The sequence below is a fragment of the Taudactylus pleione genome, unplaced genomic scaffold (genome assembly GCF_031769625.1).
Source record: "Taudactylus pleione unplaced genomic scaffold, aTauple2 ptg001609l, whole genome shotgun sequence".
Lineage (NCBI taxonomy): Eukaryota > Metazoa > Chordata > Amphibia > Anura > Myobatrachidae > Taudactylus > Taudactylus pleione.
The window spans coordinates 1142095-1160964 of NW_028286006.1; positions in this window are offsets into that span (position 1 = coordinate 1142095).

Here is an 18870-nt window from a genome sequence, read left to right on the forward strand (position 1 = left end):
CATTTAAGAGAAAACAACAAATGCTCGTTTTATGTCAATATGCATTGAAACCAATGGAAACAACAAAAGCGCATAGTTTGTGATATCTCCTCTTGTAGCAAACACAGACATCTCAAAATTTCACATATTGTGTTGAAGACCAAGACACACAAACGTTATGTGAAATGGTTTTTCTCCCATGTTGTGTTTAACAGAAAACAGCAAATGCTCATTTTAGGCCAAAATGCATTGAAACCAATGGAAACAACAATAATGCATACTTTGTGATAACTCCTCTTGTAGCAAACACAGACAGCTCAAAATTTCACAGATTGTGTTGAAGACCAAGACCCACAAATGTGATGTGAAATGGTTTTTCTCGCATGTTGATTTTAAGAGAAAACAGCAAATGCTCATTTTAGGCCAAAATGCATTGAAACCAATGGAAACAACAAAAAGCGCAATCTTTGTGATATCTCCTCTTGTAGCAAACACAGACAGCACAAAATTTCACAGATTGTGTTGAAGAGCAAGAACCACAAATGTGATGTGAAATGGTTTTTCTCCCATGTTGCATTTAAGAGAAAACAGAAAATGCTCGTTTTAGTCAAAAATGCATTGAAACCAATGGAAACAACAAAAGAGCCTACTTTGTGATATCTCCTCTTGTAGCAAACACAGACAGCTCAAAATTTCACAGATTGTGTTGAAGACCAAGAACCACAAATGTGATGTGAAATGGTTTTTCTCCCTTGTTGTGTTTAACAGAAAACAGCAAATGCTCGTTTTATGTCAAAATGCATTGAAACCAATGGAAACAACAAAAGCGCATAGTTTGTGATATCTCCTCTTGTAGCAAACACAAACATCTCAAAATTTCACAGATTGTGTTGAAGACCAAGACCAACAAACGTTATGTGAAATGGTTTTTCTCCCATGTTGTGTTTAACAGAAAACAGCAAATGCTCATTTTAGGCCAAAATGCATTGAAACCAATGGAAACAACAAAAAGCGCAATCTTTGTGATATCTCCTCTTGTAGCAAACACAGACAACACAAAATTTCACAAATTGTATTGAAGACCAAGATCCACAAATGTGATGTGAAATGGTTTTTCTCCCATGTTGCATTTAAGAGAAAACAGCAAATGCTCATTTTAGGCCAAAATGCATTGAAACCAATGGAAACAACAAAAGAGCATACTTTGTGATATCTCCTCTTGTAGCAAACACAGACAGCTCAAAATTTCACAGATTGTGTTGAAGACCAAGACCCACAAATGTGATGTGAAATGGTTTTTCTCCCATGTTGCGTTTAAGAGAAAAGAGCAAATGCTCATTTTAAGTCAAAATGCATTGAAACCAATGGAAACAAAAGCGTATACTTTGTGAAATCTCCTTTTGTAGCAAACACAGACTGCTCAAAATTCACAGATTGTGTTGAAGACCAAGACCCACAAATGTGATGTGAAATGGTTTTTCTCCCATGTTGCGTTTAAGAGAAAACAGCAAATGCTCGTTTTAGCCAAAATGCATTTAAAACAATGTAAACAACAATAATCCATACTTTGTGATAACTCCTCTTGTAGCAAACACAGACAGCTCAAAATTTCACAGATTGTGTTGAAGACCAAGACCCACAAATGTGATGTGAAATGGTTTTTCTCCCATGTTGCATTTAAGAGAAAACAACAAATGCTCGTTTTATGTCAAAATGCATTGAAACCAATGGAAACAACAAAAGCGCATAGTTTGTGATATCTCCTCTTGTAGCAAACACAGACAGCTCAAAATTTCACAGATTGTGTTGAAGACCAAGAACCACAAATGTGATGTGAAATGGTTTTTCTCCCTTGTTGTGTTTAACAGAAAACAGCAAATGCTCGTTTTATGTCAAAATGCATTGAAACCAATGGAAACAACAAAAGCGCATAGTTTGTGATATCTCCTCTTGTAGCAAACAGAAACATCTCAAAATTTCACAGATTGTGTTGAAGACCAAGACCAACAAACGTTATGTGAAATGGTTTTTCTCCCATGTTGTGTTTAACAGAAAACAGCAAATGCTCATTTTAGGCCAAAATGCATTGAAACCAATGGAAACAACAATAATGCATACTTTGTGATATCTCCTCTTGTAGCAAACACAGACAGCTCAAAATTTCACAGATTGTGTTGAAAACCAAGACCCACAAATGTGATGTGAAATGGTTTTTCTCCCATGTTGCTTTTAAGAGAAAAGAGCAAATGCTCGTTTTAGACTAAAATGCATTGAAGCCAATGGAAACAAAAGTGCATACTTTGTGATATCTCCTCTTGTAGCAAACACAGACATCTCAAAATTTCACAGATTGTGTTGAAGACCAAGACCCACAAACGTTATATGAAATCGTTTTTCTCCCATGTTGTGTTTAACAGAAAACAGCAAATGCTCATTTTAGGCCAAAATGCATTGAAACCAATGGAAACAACAAAAGCAAATACTTTGTGATATCTCCTCTTGTAGCAAACACAGACAGCTCAAAATTTCACGGGATGTGTTGAAGATCAAGCCCCACAAAAAAATGATGTGAAATGGTTTTTCTCCCTTGTTGCGTTTAAGAGAAAACAGGAAATGCTCGTTTTAGGTCAAAATGCATTGAAACGAATGGAAACAACAAAAGCGCATACTTTGTGATATCTCCTCTTGTAGCAAACACAGACATCTCAAAATTTCACAGATTGTGTTGAAGACCAAGACCCACAAACGTTATGTGAAATGGTTTTTCTCCCATGTTGTGTTTAACAGAAAACAGCAAATGCTCATTTTAGGCAAAAAGGCATTGAAACCAATGGAAACAACAAAAAGTGCAATCTTTGTGATAACTCCTCTTGTAGCAAACACAGACAGCACAAAATTTCACAGAATGTGTTGAAGACCAAGATCCACAAATGTGATGTGAAATGGTTTTTCTCCCATGTTGCATTTAAGAGAAAACAGCAAATGCTCATTTTAGGCCAAAATGCATTGAAACCAATGGAAACAACAAAAGCGCATACTTTGTGATATCTCCTCTTGTAGCAAACACAGACAGCTCAAAATTTCACAGATTGTGTTGAAGACCAAGACCCACAAATGTGATGTGAAATGGTTTTTCTCCCATGTTGCTTTTAAGAGAAAACAGCAAATGCTCGTTTTAGGCCAAAATGCATTGAAAGCAATGTAAACAACAATAATGCATACTTTGTGATAACTCCTCTTGTAGCAAACACAGACAGCTCAAAATTTCACAGATTGTGTTGAAGACCAAGACCCACAAATCTGATGTGAAATGGTTTTTCTCCCATGTTGCGTTTAAGAGAAAACAGCAAATGCTCGTTTTAGGCCAAAATGCATTGAAACCAATGTAAACAACAATAATGCATACTTTGTGATAACTCCTCTTGTAGCAAACACAGACAGCTCAAAATTTCACATATTGTGTTGAAGACCAAGACCCACAAATGTGATGTGAATTTGTCTTTCTCCCATGTTGCGTTTAAGAGAAAAGAGCAAATGCTCATTTTAGACCAAAATGCATTGAAACGAATGGAAACAACAAAAGCGCATACTTTGTGATATCTCCTCTTGTAGCAAACACAGACAGCTCTTAATTTCACAGATTGTGTTGAAGACCAAGACCCACAAATGTAATGTGAAATGGTTTTTCTCCCATGTTGCATTTAAGGGAAAACAGCAAATGCTCGTTTTAGTCCAAACTGCATTGAAACCAATGGAAACAACAAAAGCGCATACTTTGTGATATCTCCTCTTGTAGCAAACACAGACAGCTCAATATTTCACAGATTGTGTTGAAGACCAAGACCCACAATCGTTATGTGAAATGGTTTTTCTCCCATGTTGTGTTTAACAGAAAACAGCAAATGCTCATTTTAGGCCAAAATGCATTGAATCCAATGGAAGCAACAAAAAGCGCAATCTTTGTGATATCTCCTCTTGTAGCAAACAAAGACAACACAAAATTTCACAAATTGTGTTGAAGACCAAGATCCACAAATGTGATGTGAAATGGTTTTTCTCCCATGTTGCGTTTAAGAGAAAACAGCAAATGCTAATTTTAGGCAAAAATGCATTGAAACCAATGGAAACAACAAAAGCGCATACTTTGTGATATCTCCTCTTGTAGCAAACACAGACATCTCAAAATTTCACATATTGTGTTGAAGACCAAGACACACAAACGTTATGTGAAATGGTTTTTCTCCCATGTTGTGTTTAACAGAAAACAGCAAATGCTCATTTTAGGCCAAATGCATTGAAACCAATGAAAACAACAAAAAGCGCAATCTTTGTGATATCTCCTCTTGTAGCAAACACAGACAGCTCAAAATTTCACAGATTGTGTTGAAGACCAAGACCCACAAATCTGATGTGAAATGGTTTTTCTCCCATGTTGCGTTTAAGAGAAAACAGCAAATGCTCATTTTAGGCCAAAATGCATTGAAACCAATGTAAACAACAATAATGCATACTTTGTGATAACTCCTCTTGTAGCAAACACAGACAGCTCAAAATTTCACAGATTGTGTTGAAGACCAAGACCCACAAATGTGATGTGAAATTGTTTTTCTCCCATGTTGATTTTAAGAGAAAACAGCAAATGCTCATTTTAGGCCAAAATGCATTGAAACCAATGGAAACAACAAAAAGCGCAATCTTTGTGATATCTCCTCTTGTAGCAAACACAGACAGCACAAAATTTCACAGATTGTTTTGAAGAGCAAGAACCACAAATGTGATGTGAAATGGTTTTTCTCCCATGTTGCGTTTAAGAGAAAACAGCAAATGCTCGTTTTAGGCCAAAATGCATTGAAACCAATGTAAACAACAATAATGCATACTTTGTGATAACTCCTCTTGTAGCAAACACAGACAGCTCAAAATTTCACAGATTGTGTTGAAGACCAAGACCCACAAATGTGATGTGAAATGTTTTTTCTCCCATGTTGCGTTTAAGAGAAAACATCAAATGCTCGTTTTAGGCCAAAATGCATTGAAACCAATGTAAACAACAATAATGCATACTTTGTGATAACTACTCTTGTAGCAAACACAGACAGCTCAAAATTTCACAGATTGTGTTGAAGACCAAGACACACAAATGTGATGTGTTATGGTTTTTCTCCCTTGTTGTGTTTAACAGAAAACAGCAAATGCTCGTTTTATGTCAAAATGCATTGAAACCAATGGAAACAACAAAAGCACATAGTTTGTGATATCTCCTCTTGTAGCAAACACAGACATCTCAAAATTTCACAGATTGTGTTGAAGACCAAGATTCACAAATGTGATGTGAAATGGTTTTTCTCCCATGTTGCATTTAAGAGAAAACAGCAAATGCTCATTTTAGGCCAAAATGCATTGAAACCAATGGAAACAACAAAAGTGCATACTTTGTGATATCTCCTCTTGTAGCAAACACAGACAGCTCAAAATTTCACAGATTGTGTTGAAGACCAAGACCCACAAATGTGATATGAAATGGTTTTTCTCCCATTATGCTTTTAAGAGAAAACAGCAAATGCTCGTTTTAGGCCAAAATGCATTGAAAGCAATGTAAACAACAATAATGCATACTTTGTGATAACTCCTCTTGTAGCAAACACAGACAGTTCAAAATTTCACAGATTGTGTTGAAGACCAAGACCCACAAATGTGATGTGAAATGGTTTTTCTCCCATGTTGCTTTTAAGAGAAAACAGCAAATGCTCATTTTAGGCCAAAATGCATTGAAACCAATGGAAACAACAAAAAGCGCAATCTTTGTGATATCTCCTCTTATAGCAAACACAGACAACACAAAATTTCACAAATTGTGTTGAAGACCAAGATCCACAAATGTGATGTGAAATGGTTTTTCTCCCATGTTGCATTTAAGAGAAAACAGCAAATGTTCATTTTAGGCCAAAATGCATTGAAAGCAATGTAAACAACAATAATGCATACTTTGTGATAACTCCTCTTGTAGCAAACACAGACAGCTCAAAATTTCACAGATTGTGTTGAAGACCAAGACCCACAAATGTGATGTGAAATGGTTTTTCTTCCATGTTGCATTTAAGAGAAAACAGCAAATGCTTGTTTTAGTCCAAAATGCATTGAAACCAATGGAAACAACAAAAGAGCATACTTTGTGATATCTCCTCTTGTAGCAAACACAGACAGCTCAAAATTTCACAGATTGTGTTGAGACCAAGACCACAAATGTGATCGTGAAATGGTTTTTTCTCCCTTGTTGTGTTTAACCGAAAACAGCAAATGCTCGTTTTATGTCAAAATGCATTGAAACCAATGGAAACAACAAAAGCGCATAGTTTGTGATATCTCCTCTTGTAGCAAACACAGACATCTCAAAATTTCACAAATTGTGTTGAAGACCAAGATCCACAAATGTGATGTGAAATGGTTTTTCTCCCATGTTGCATTTAAGAGAAAACAGCAAATGCTCATTGTAGGCCCAAAATGCATTGAAAGCAAGGTAAACAACAATAATGCATACTTTGTGATAAACTCCTCTTGTAGCAAACACAGACAGCTCAAAATTTCACAGATTGTGTTGAAGACCAAGACCCACAAATGTGATGTGAAATGGTTTTTTCTCCCATGTTGCATTTAAGAGAAAACAGCAAATGCTCATTTAAGGCCAAAATGCATTGAAAGCAAGGTAAACAAACAATAATGCATACTTTGTGATAACTCCTCTTGTAGCAAACACAGACAGCTCAAAATTTCACAGATTGTGTTGAAGACCAAGACCCACAAATGTGATGTGAAACTGGTTTTTTCTCCCATGTTGCTTTTAAGAGAAAAGAGCAAATGCTCATTTTAGACTAAAATGCATTGAAGCCAAGGAAACCAAAAGCGCATACTTTATGATATCTCCTCTTGTAGCAAACACAGACAGCTCACAATTTCACAGATTGTGTTGAAGACCAAGACCCACAAATGTGATGTGAAATGGTTTTTTCTCCCATGTTGCGTTTAAGAGAAAACAGCAACTGCTCATTTTAGTCCAAAATGCATTGAAACCAATGGAGAAACAGCAAAAGAGCATACTTTGTGATATCTCCTCTTGTAGCAAACACAGACAGCTCAAAATTTCACAGATTGTGTTGAAGACCAAGACCCACAAACGATATGTGAAATGGTTTTTCTCCCATGTTGTGTTTAACAGAAAACAGCAAAAGCTCATTTTAGGGCCAAAATGCATTGAAACCAATGGAAACAACATAAAGCGCAATCTTTGTGATATCTCCTCTTGTAGCAAACACAGACAGCACAAAATTTCACAGATTGTGTTGAAGACCAAGACCCACAAATAGTGATGTGAAATGGTTTTTTCTCCAATGTTGCTTTTAAGAGAAAAGAGCAAATGCTCATTTTAGACTAAAATGCATTGAAGCCAATGGAAACAAAAGCGCATACTTTGTGATATCTCCTCTTGTAGCAAACACAGACAGCTCAAAATTTCACAGATTGTGTTGAAGACCAAGACCCACAAATGTGATGTGAAATGGTTTTTTCTCCCTTGTTGCATTTAAGAAGAAAACAGCAAATGCTCGTTTTATGTCAAAATGCATTGAAACCAATGGAAAACAACAAAAAGCGCAATCTTTGTGATATCTCCTCTTGTAGCAAACACAGACAGCTCAAAATTTCACAGATTGTGTTGAAGACCAAGACCCACAAATGTGATGTGAAATGGTTTTTACTCCCTTGTTGCGTTTAAGAGAAAACAGCAAATGCTCATTTTAGTCCAAAATGCATTGAAACCAATGGAAACAGCAAAAGAGCATACTTTGTGATATCTCCTCTTGTAGCAAACACAGACAGCTCAAAATTTCACAGATTGTGTTGAAGACCAAGAACCACAAATGTGATGTGAAATGGTTTTTCTCCCTTGTTGTGTTTAACAGAAAACAGCAAATGCTCGTTTTATGTCAAAATGCATTGAAAACAATGGACACAACAAAAGCGCATAGTTTGTGATATCTCCTCTTGTAAGCAAACACAGACATCTCAAAATTTCACAGATTGTGTTGAAGACCAAGACCCACAAACGATATGTGAAATGGTTTTTCTCTCCCATGTTGTGTTTAACAGAAAGCAGCAAATGCTCATTTTAGGCCAAAATGCATTGAAACCAATGGAAACAACAAAAAGCGCAATCTTTGTGATATCTCCTCTGTGTAGCAAAACACAGACAACACAAAATTTCACAAATTGTGTTGAAGACCAAGACCCACAAATGTGATATGAAATGGTTTTTTCTCCCATGTTGCTTTTAAGAGAAAACAGCAAAATGCTCGTTTTAGGCCAAAATGCATTGAAAGCAATGTAAACAACAATAATGCATACTTGTGATAACTCCTCTTGTAGCAACACAGACAGCTCAAAAATTCACAGATTGTGTTGAAGACCAAGACCCACAAATGTGATATGAAATGGTTTTTCTCCCATGTTGCGTTTAAGAGAAAACAGCAAATGCTCGTTTTAGGCCAAAATGCATTGAAACCAATGTAAACAACAATAATGCATACTTTGTGATAACTCCTCTTGTAGCAAACACAGACAGCTCAAAATTTCACAGATTGTGTTGAAGACCAAGACCCACAAATGTGATGTGTAATGGTTTTTCTCCCATGTTGTGTTTAACAGAAAAACAGCCAAATGCTCATTTTTAGGCCAAAATGCATTGAAACCAATGGAAACAACAAAAAGCGCAATCTTTGTGATATCTCCTCTTGTAGCAAACACAGACAACACAAAATTTCACAGATTGTGTTGAAGACCAAGACCCACAAATGTGATGTGTTATGGTTTTTCTCCCTTGTTGTGTTTAACAGAAAACAGCAAATGCTCGTTTTATGTCAAAATGCATTGAAACCAATGGAAAACAACAAAAGCACATAGTTTGTGATATCTCCTCTTGTAGCAAACACAGACATCTCAAAATTTCACAGATTGTGTGTGAAGACCAAGATTCACAAATGTGATGTGAAATGGTTTTTCTCCCATGTTGCATTTAAGAGAAAACAGCAAATGCTCATTTTAGGCCAAAATGCATTGAAACCAATGGAAACAACAAAAGTGCATACTTTGTGATATCTCCTCTTGTAGCAAACACAGACAGCTCAAAATTTCACAGATTGTGTTGAAGACCAAGACCCACAAATGTGATATGAAATGGTTTTTCTCCCCATTATGCTTTTAAGAGAAAACAGCAAATGCTCGTTTTAGGCCAAAATGCATTGAAAGCAATTGTAAACAACAATAATGCATACTTTGTGATAACTCCTCTTGTAGCAAACACAGACAGTTCAAAATTTCACAGATTGTGTTGAAGACCAAGACCCACAAATGTGATGTGAAATGGTTTTTCTCCCATGTTGCTTTTAAGAGAAAACAGCAAATGCTCATTTTAGGCCAAAATGCATTGAAACCAATGGAAACAACAAAAAGCGCAATCTTTGTGATATCTCCTCTTATAGCAAACACAGACAACACAAAATTTCACAATTGTGTTGAAGACCAAGATCCACAAATGTGATGTGAAATGGTTTTTCTCCCATGTTGCATTTAAGAGAAAACACAGCAAATGCTCATTTTAGGCCAAAATGCATTGAAACCAATGGAAACAACAAAAAGCGCAATCTTTGTGATATCTCCTCTTGTAGCAAACACAGACAGCACAAAATTTCACAGATTGTGTTGAAGGACCAAGACTCCACAAAATGTGATGTGAAATGGTGTTTTTCTCCCATGTTGCTTTTAAAGAGAAAAGAGCAAATGCTCATTTTAGACTAAAATGCATTGAAGCCAATGGAAACAAAAGCGCATACTTTGTGATATCTCCTCTTTGTAGCAAACACACACAGCTCAAAAATTTCACAGATTGTGTTGGAAGACCAAGAAACACAAATGTGATGTGAAATGGTTTTTCTCCCTTGTTGTGTCTTAACAGAAAACAGCAAAATGCTCGTTTTATCGTCAAAATGCATTGAAACCAATGGAAACAACAAAAGCGCATAGTTTGTGATATCTCCTCTTGTAGCAAAACACAGACATCTCAAAATTTCACAGATTGTGTTGAAGACCAAGACACACAAACGTTATGTGAAATGGTTTTTCTCACATGTTGTTGTTTAACAGAAAACAGCAAATGCTCATTTTAGGCCAAAATGCAATGAAAAAATGCAATGAAACCAATGGAAACACAAAAGCGCATACTTTGTGATATCTCCTCTTGTAGCAACCACAGACAGCTCAAAATTTCACAGATTGTGTTGAAGACCAAGACCCACAAATGTGATGTGAAATGGTTTTTCTCCCATGTTGCTTTTAAGAGAAAACAGCAAATGCTCGTTTTAGGCCAAGATGCATTGAAAGCAATGTAAACAACAATAATGCATACTTTGTGATAACTCCTCTTGTAGCAAACACAGACAGCTCAAAATTTCACTGATTGTGATGAAGACCAAGACCCACAAATGTGATGTGAAATGGTTTTTCTCCCATGTTGCGTTTAGAGAAAACAGCAAATGCTCGTTTTAGGCAAAATGCATTGAAGCCAATGGAAACAAAAGCGCATACTTTGTGATATCTCCTCTTGTAGCAACACAGACATCTCAAAATTTCACAGATTGTGTTGAATACCAAGACCCACAAACGTTATGTGAAATGGTTTTTCTCCCATGTTGCTTTTAAGAGAAACAGCAAATGCTCATTTTAAGGCCAAAATGCACTGAAACCAATGGAAACAACAAAAAGCGCATCTTTGTGATATCTCCTCTTGTAGCAAACACAGACAGCACATAATTTCACCAGATTGTGTTGAAGACCAAGACCCACAAATGTGATGTGAAATGGTTTTTCTACCATGTTGCATTTAAGAGAAAACAGCAAATGCTAATTTTAGGCCAAAATGCATTGAAACCAATGGAAACAACAAAAGCGCATACTTTGTGATATCGCCTCTTGTAGCAAACCACAGACAGCTCAAAATTTCACAGATTGTGTTGAAGACCAAGACCCACAAATGTGATGTGAAATGGTTTTTCGCCCATGTTGCTTTTAAGAGAAAACAGCAAATGCTCGTTTTAGGCCAAAATGCATTGAAACCAATGTAAACAACGATAATGCATACTTTGTGATAACTCCTCTTGTAGCAAACACAGACAGCTCAAAATTTCACAGATTGTGTTGAAGACCAAGTCCCACAAATGTGATGTGAAATGGTTTTTCTCCCATGTTGCTTTTAAGAGAAAACAGCAAATGCTCGTTTTAGGCCAAAATGCATTGAAAGCAATGTAAACAACAATAATGCATTCTTTGTGATATCTCCTCTAGTAGCAAACACAGACAGCTCAAAATTTCACACATTGTGTTGAAGACCAAGACCCACAAATGTGATGTGAAATGGTTTTTCTCCCATGTTGGTTTTAAGAGAAAAGAGCAAATGCTCATTTTAGACTAAAATGCATTGAAGCCAATGGAAACAAAAGCGCATACTTTGTGATATCTCCTCTTGTAGCAAACACAGACAGCTCAAAATTTCACAGATTGTGTTGAAGACCAAGAAACACAAATGTGATGTGAAATGGTTTTTCTCCCATGTTGCTTTAAAGAGAAAAGAGCAAATGCTCATTTTAGACTAAAATGCATTGAAGCCAATGGAAACAAAAGCGCATACTTTGTGATATCTCCTCTTGTAGCAAACACAGACAGCTCAAAATTTCACAGATTGTGTTGAAGACCAAGACCCACAAATGTGATGTGAAATGGTTTTTCTCCCGTGTTGCGTTTAAGAGAAAACAGCAAATGCTCGTTTTAAGTCAAAATGCATTGAAACCAAAGGAAACAACAAAATCGCATAGTTTGTTATATCTCCTCTTGTAGCAAACACAGACATCTCAAAATTTCACAGATTGTGTTGAAGACCAAGACCCACAAACATTATGTGAAATGGTTTTTCTCCCATGTTGTGTTTAACAGAAAACAGCAAATGCTCATTTTATGCCAAAATGCATTGAAACCAATGGAAACAACAAAAAGCGCAATCTTTGTGATAACTCCTCTTGTAGCAAACACAGACAGCACAAAATTTCATAGATTGTGTTGAAGACCAAGATCCACAAATGTGATGTGAAATGGTTTTTCTCCCATGTTGCATTTAAGAGAAAACAGCAAATGCTAATTTTAGGCCAAAATGCATTGAAACCAATGGAAACAACAAAAGCGCATACTTTGTGATATCGCCTCTTGTAGCAAACACAGACAGCTCAAAATTTCACAGATTGTGTTGAAGACCAAGACCCACAAATGTGATGTGAAATGGTTTTTCTCCCATGTTGCTTTTAAGAGAAAACAGCAAATGCTCGTTTTAGGCCAAAATGCATTGAAACCAATGTAAACAACGATAATGCATACTTTGTGATAACTCCTCTTGTAGCAAACACAGACAGCTCAAAATTTCACAGATTGTGTTGAAGACCAAGACCCACAAATGTGATGTGAAATGGTTTTTCTCCCATGTTGCGTTTAAGAGAAAACAGCAAATGCTCGTTTTAGGCCAAAATGCATTGAAACCAATGTAAACAACAATAATGCATACTTTGTGATAACTCCTTTTATAGCAAACACAGACAGCTCAAAATTTCACAGATTGTGTTGAAGACCAAGACCCACAAATGTGATGTGAAATGGTTTTTCTCCCATGTTGCTTTTAAGAGAAAACAGCAAATGCTCGTTTTAGGCCAAAATGCATTGAAAGCAATGTAAACAACAATAATGCATTCTTTGTGATATCTCCTCTTGTAGCAAACACAGACAGATCAAAATTTCACAGATTGTGTTGAAGACCAAGACCCACAAATGTGATGTGAAATGGTTTTTCTCCCATGTTGCTTTTAAGAGAAAACAGCAAATGCTCATTTTAGGCCAAAATGCATTGAAACCGATGGAAACAACAAAAAGCGCAATCTTTGTGATATCTCCTCTTGTAGCAAACACAGACAGCACAAAATTTCACAGATTGTGTTGAAGACCAAGACCCACAAATGTGATGTGAAATGGTTTTTCTCCCATGTTGCTTTTAAGAGAAAAGAGCAAATGCTCATTTTAGACTAAAATGCATTGAAGCCAATGGAAACAAAAGCGGCATACTTTGTGATATCTCCTCTTGTAGCAAACACAGACAGCTCAAAATTTCACAGATTGTGTTGAAGACCAAGAAACACAAATGTGATGTGAAATGGTTTTTCTCCCATGTTGCTTTATAGAGAAAAGAGCAAATGCTCATTTTAGACTAAAATGCATTGAAGCCAATGGAAACAAAAGCGCATACTTTGTGATATCTCCTCTTGTAGCAAACACAGACAGCTCAAAATTTCACAGATTGTGTTGAAGACCAAGACCCACAAATGTGATGTGAAATGGTTTTTCTCCCGTGTTGCGTTTAAGAGAAAACAGCAAATGCTCGTTTTAAGTCAAAATGCATTGAAACCAAAGGAAACAACAAAATCGCATAGTTTGTTATATCTCCTCTTGTAGCAAACACAGACATCTCAAAATTTCACAGATTGTGTTGAAGACCAAGACCCACAAACATTATGTGAAATGGTTTTTCTCCCATGTTGTGTTTAACAGAAAACAGCAAATGCTCATTTTATGCCAAAATGCATTGAAACCAATGGAAACAACAAAAAGCGCAATCTTTGTGATAACTCCTCTTGTAGCAAACACAGACAGCACAAAATTTCATAGATTGTGTTGAAGACCAAGATCCACAAATGTGATGTGAAATGGTTTTTCTCCCATGTTGCATTTAAGAGAAAACAGCAAATGCTAATTTTAGGCCAAAATGCATTGAAACCAATGGAAACAACAAAAGCGCATACTTTGTGATATCGCCTCTTGTAGCAAACACAGACAGCTCAAAATTTCACAGATTGTGTTGAAGACCAAGACCCACAAATGTGATGTGAAATGGTTTTTCTCCCATGTTGCTTTTAAGAGAAAACAGCAAATGCTCGTTTTAGACCAAAATGCATTGAAACCAATGTAAACAACGATAATGCATACTTTGTGATAACTCCTCTTGTAGCAAACACAGACAGCTCAAAATTTCACAGATTGTGTTGAAGACCAAGACCCACAAATGTGATGTGAAATGGTTTTTCTCCCATGTTGCGTTTAAGAGAAAACAGCAAATGCTCGTTTTAGGCCAAAATGCATTGAAACCAATGTAAACAACAATAATGCATACTTTGTGATAACTCATTTTATAGCAAACACAGACAGCTCAAAATTTCACAGATTGTGTTGAAGACCAAGACCCACAAATGTGATGTGAAATGGTTTTTCTCCCATGTTGCTTTTAAGAGAAAACAGCAAATGCTCGTTTTAGGCCAAAATGCATTGAAAGCAATGTAAACAACAATAATGCATTCTTTGTGATATCTCCTCTTGTAGCAAACACAGACAGATCAAAATTTCACAGATTGTGTTGAAGACCAAGACCCACAAATGTGATGTGAAATGGTTTTTCTCCCATGTTGCTTTTAAGAGAAAACAGCAAATGCTCATTTTAGGCCAAAATGCATTGAAACCGATGGAAACAACAAAAAGCGCAATCTTTGTGATATCTCCTCTTGTAGCAAACACAGACAGCACAAAATTTCACAGATTGTGTTGAAGACCAAGACCCACAAATGTGATGTGAAATGGTTTTTCTCCCATGTTGCTTTTAAGAGAAAAGAGCAAATGCTCATTTTAGACTAAAATGCATTGAAGCCAATGGAAACAAAAGCCCATACTTTGTGATATCTCCTCTTGTAGCAAACACAGACAGCTCAAAATTTCACAGATTGTGTTGAAGACCAAGAACCACAAATGTGATGTGAAATGGTTTTTCTCCCTTGTTGTGTTTAACAGAAAACAGCAAATGCTCGTTTTATGTCAAAATGCATTGAAACCAATGGAAACAACAAAAGCGCATAGTTTGTGATATCTCCTCTTGTAGCAAACACAGACATCTCAAAATTTCACAGATTGTGTTGAAGACCAAGACACACAAACGTTATGTGAAATGGTTTTTCTCCCATGTTGTGTTTAACAGAAAACAGCAAATGCTCATTTTAGGCCAAAATGCATTGAAACCAATGGAAACAACAAAAGCGCATACTTTGTGATATCTCCTCTTGTAGCAACCACAGACAGCTCACAATTTCACAGATTGTGTTGAAGACCAAGACCCACAAATGTGATGAGAAATGGTTTTTCTCCCATGTTGCGTTTAAGAGAAAACAGCAAATGCTCAATTTAGGCCAAAATGCATTGAAACCAATGTAAACAACAATAATGCATACTTTGTGATAACTCCTCTTGTAGCAAACACAGACAGCTCAAAATTTCACAGATTGTGTTGAAGACGAAGACCCACAAATGTAATGTGAAATGGTTTTTCTCCCATGTTGCATTTAAGAGAAAACAGCAAATGCTCGTTTTAGTCCAAAATGCATTGAAACTAATGGAAACAACAAAAGAGCATACTTTGTGATATCTCCTCTTGTAGCAAACACAGACAGCTCAAAATTTCACAGATTGTGTTGAAGACCAAGAACCACAAATGTGATGTGAAATGGTTTTTCTCCCTTGTTGTGTTTAACAGAAAACAGCAAATGCTCATTTTATGTCAAAATGCATTGAAACCAATGGAAACAACAAAAGCGCATACTTTGTGATATCTCCTCTTGTAGCAAACACAGACAGCTCAAAATTTCACAGATTGTGTTGAAGACCAAGACCCACAAATGTGATGTGAAATGGTTTTTCTCCCATGTTGCTTTTAAGAGAAAACAGCAAATGCTCGTTTTAGGCCAAAATGCATTGAAAGCAATGTAAACAACGATAATGCATACTTTGTGATAACTCCTCTTGTAGCAAACACAGACAGCTCAAAATTTCACAGATTGTGTTGAAGACCAAGACCCACAAATGTGATGTGAAATGGTTTTTCTCCCATGTTGCGTTTAAGAGAAAACAGCAAATGCTCGTTTTAGGCCAAAATGCATTGAAACCAATGTAAACAACAATAATGCATACTTTGTGATAACTCCTTTTATAGCAAACACAGACAGCTCAAAATTTCACAGATTGTGTTGAAGACCAAGACCCACAAATGTGATGTGAAATGGTTTTTCTCCCATGTTGCTTTTAAGAGAAAACAGCAAATGCTCGTTTTAGGCCAAAATGCATTGAAAGCAATGTAAACAACAATAATGCATTCTTTGTGATATCTCCTCTTGTAGCAAACACAGACAGATCAAAATTTCACAGATTGTGTTGAAGACCAAGACCCACAAATGTGATGTGAAATGGTTTTTCTCCCATGTTGCTTTTAAGAGAAAACAGCAAATGCTCATTTTAGGCCAAAATGCATTGAAACCGATGGAAACAACAAAAAGCGCAATCTTTGTGATATCTCCTCTTGTAGCAAACACAGACAGCACAAAATTTCACAGATTGTGTTGAAGACCAAGACCCACAAATGTGATGTGAAATGGTTTTTCTCCCATGTTGCTTTTAAGAGAAAAGAGCAAATGCTCATTTTAGACTAAAATGCATTGAAGCTAATGGAAACAAAAGCCCATACTTTGTGATATCTCCTCTTGTAGCAAGCACAGACAGCTCAAAATTTCACAGATTGTGTTGAAGACCAAGAACCACAAATGTGATGTGAAATGGTTTTTCTCCCTTGTTGTGTTTAACAGAAAACAGCAAATGCTCGTTTTATGTCAAAATGCATTGAAACCAATGGAAACAACAAAAGCGCATAGTTTGTGATATCTCCTCTTGTAGCAAACACAGACATCTCAAAATTTCACAGATTGTGTTGAAGACCAAGACACACAAACGTTATGTGAAATGGTTTTTCTCCCATGTTGTGTTTAACAGAAAACAGCAAATGCTCATTTTAGGCCAAAATGCATTGAAACCAATGGAAACAACAAAAGCGCATACTTTGTGATATCTCCTCTTGTAGCAACCACAGACAGCTCACAATTTCACAGATTGTGTTGAAGACCAAGACCCACAAATGTGATGTGAAATGGTTTTTCTCCCATGTTGCGTTTAAGAGAAAACAGCAAATGCTCAATTTAGGCCAAAATGCATTGAAAGCAATGTAAACAACAATAATGCATACTTTGTGATATCTCCTCTTGTAGCAAACACAGACAGCTCAAAATTTCACAGATTGTGTTGAAGACCAAGACCCACAAATGTGATGTGAAATGGTTTTTCTCCCATGTTGCTTTTAAGAGAAAACAGCAAATGCTCATTTTAGGCCAAAATGCATTGAAACCAATGGAAACAACAAAAAGCGCAAACTTTGTGATATCTCCTCTTGTAGCAAACACAGACAGCACAAAATTTCAAAGATTGTGTTGAAGACCAAGACCCACAAATGTGATGTGAAATGGTTTTTCTCCCATGTTGCTTTTAAGAGAAAAGATCAAATGCTCATTTTAGACTAAAATGCATTGAAGCCAATGGAAACAAAAGCGCATACTTTGTGATATCTCCTCTTGTAGCAAACACAGACAGCTCAAAATATCACAGATTGTGTTGAAGACCAAGAACCACAAATGTGATGTGAAATGGTTTTTCTCCCATGTTGTGTTTAACAGAAAACAGCAAATGCTCGTTTTAGTCCAAAATGCATTGAAACTAATGGAAACAACAAAAGAGCATAGTTTGTGATATCTCCTCTTGTAGCAAACACAGACAGCTCAAAATTTCACAGATTGTGTTGAAGACCAAGACACACAAACATTATGTGAAATGGTTTTTCTCCCATGTTGTGTTTAACAGAAAACAGCAAATGCTCATTTTAGGCCAAAATGCATTGAAACCAATGGAAACAACGATAATGCATACTTTGTGATAACTCCTCTTGTAGCAAACACAGACAGCTCAAAATTTCACAGATTGTGTTGAAGACCAAGACCCACAAATGTGATGTGAAATGGTTTTTCTCCCATGTTGCTTTTAAGAGAAAACAGCAAATGCTCATTTTTGGCCAAAATGCATTGAAACCAATGGAAACAACAAAAAGCGCAATCTTTGTGATATCTCCTCTTGTAGCAAACACAGGCCCTCATTCAGAGCCGCTCGTTAGCGGCAGTACGCTCGTTCCGAGCGATGTTTGCACATCTGCGCATGCGTACGCTTTTTAGTACGCATGCGCGAACCAGTCAGTGCGGCCGAAAATCGTTTGTACGCTAAATAGCGAGTGCCTGCTATTTTGAGTGACAGAATGAGGCGTATGTGGGTGGTAACAGGGGAAGGTGCTTGAAAATGGGGAGTGGAGATCCGAACGCAGGCGTGCTTAAAGGTCAAAACGGGCGTTTTATGGGTGTGTATATTTAAAACAGCAGCGTCAATGACCACGTCACTGGGTTATTTTAGAGCCAGAACTGCTCGCAAATTTGTGGTAGCAAACACCAACCACAAGAATAGCGAGCAGTTCATACGCTGGTCGATGTACTCGATTAATCTAATAAATAGCGGACATGACGTATGGTGCGAGCGGCCAGGGGGCGTTTTTAACAAATAAACGAGCGTATGTTTTGCTCGTTCGTTCAGACTTAGAGGTGTGAACAGACTGCAATGTGCGTATGGATCATTTGAATAGCCACCCCTTGTTTTTAAACGAGCGACCACAAATAGCGAACGGCTCTGAATCAGGCCCACAGACAGCACAAAATTTCACAGATTGTGTTGAAGACCAAGACCCACAAATGTGATGTGAAATGGTTTTTCTCCCATGTTGCTTTTAAGAGAAAAGAG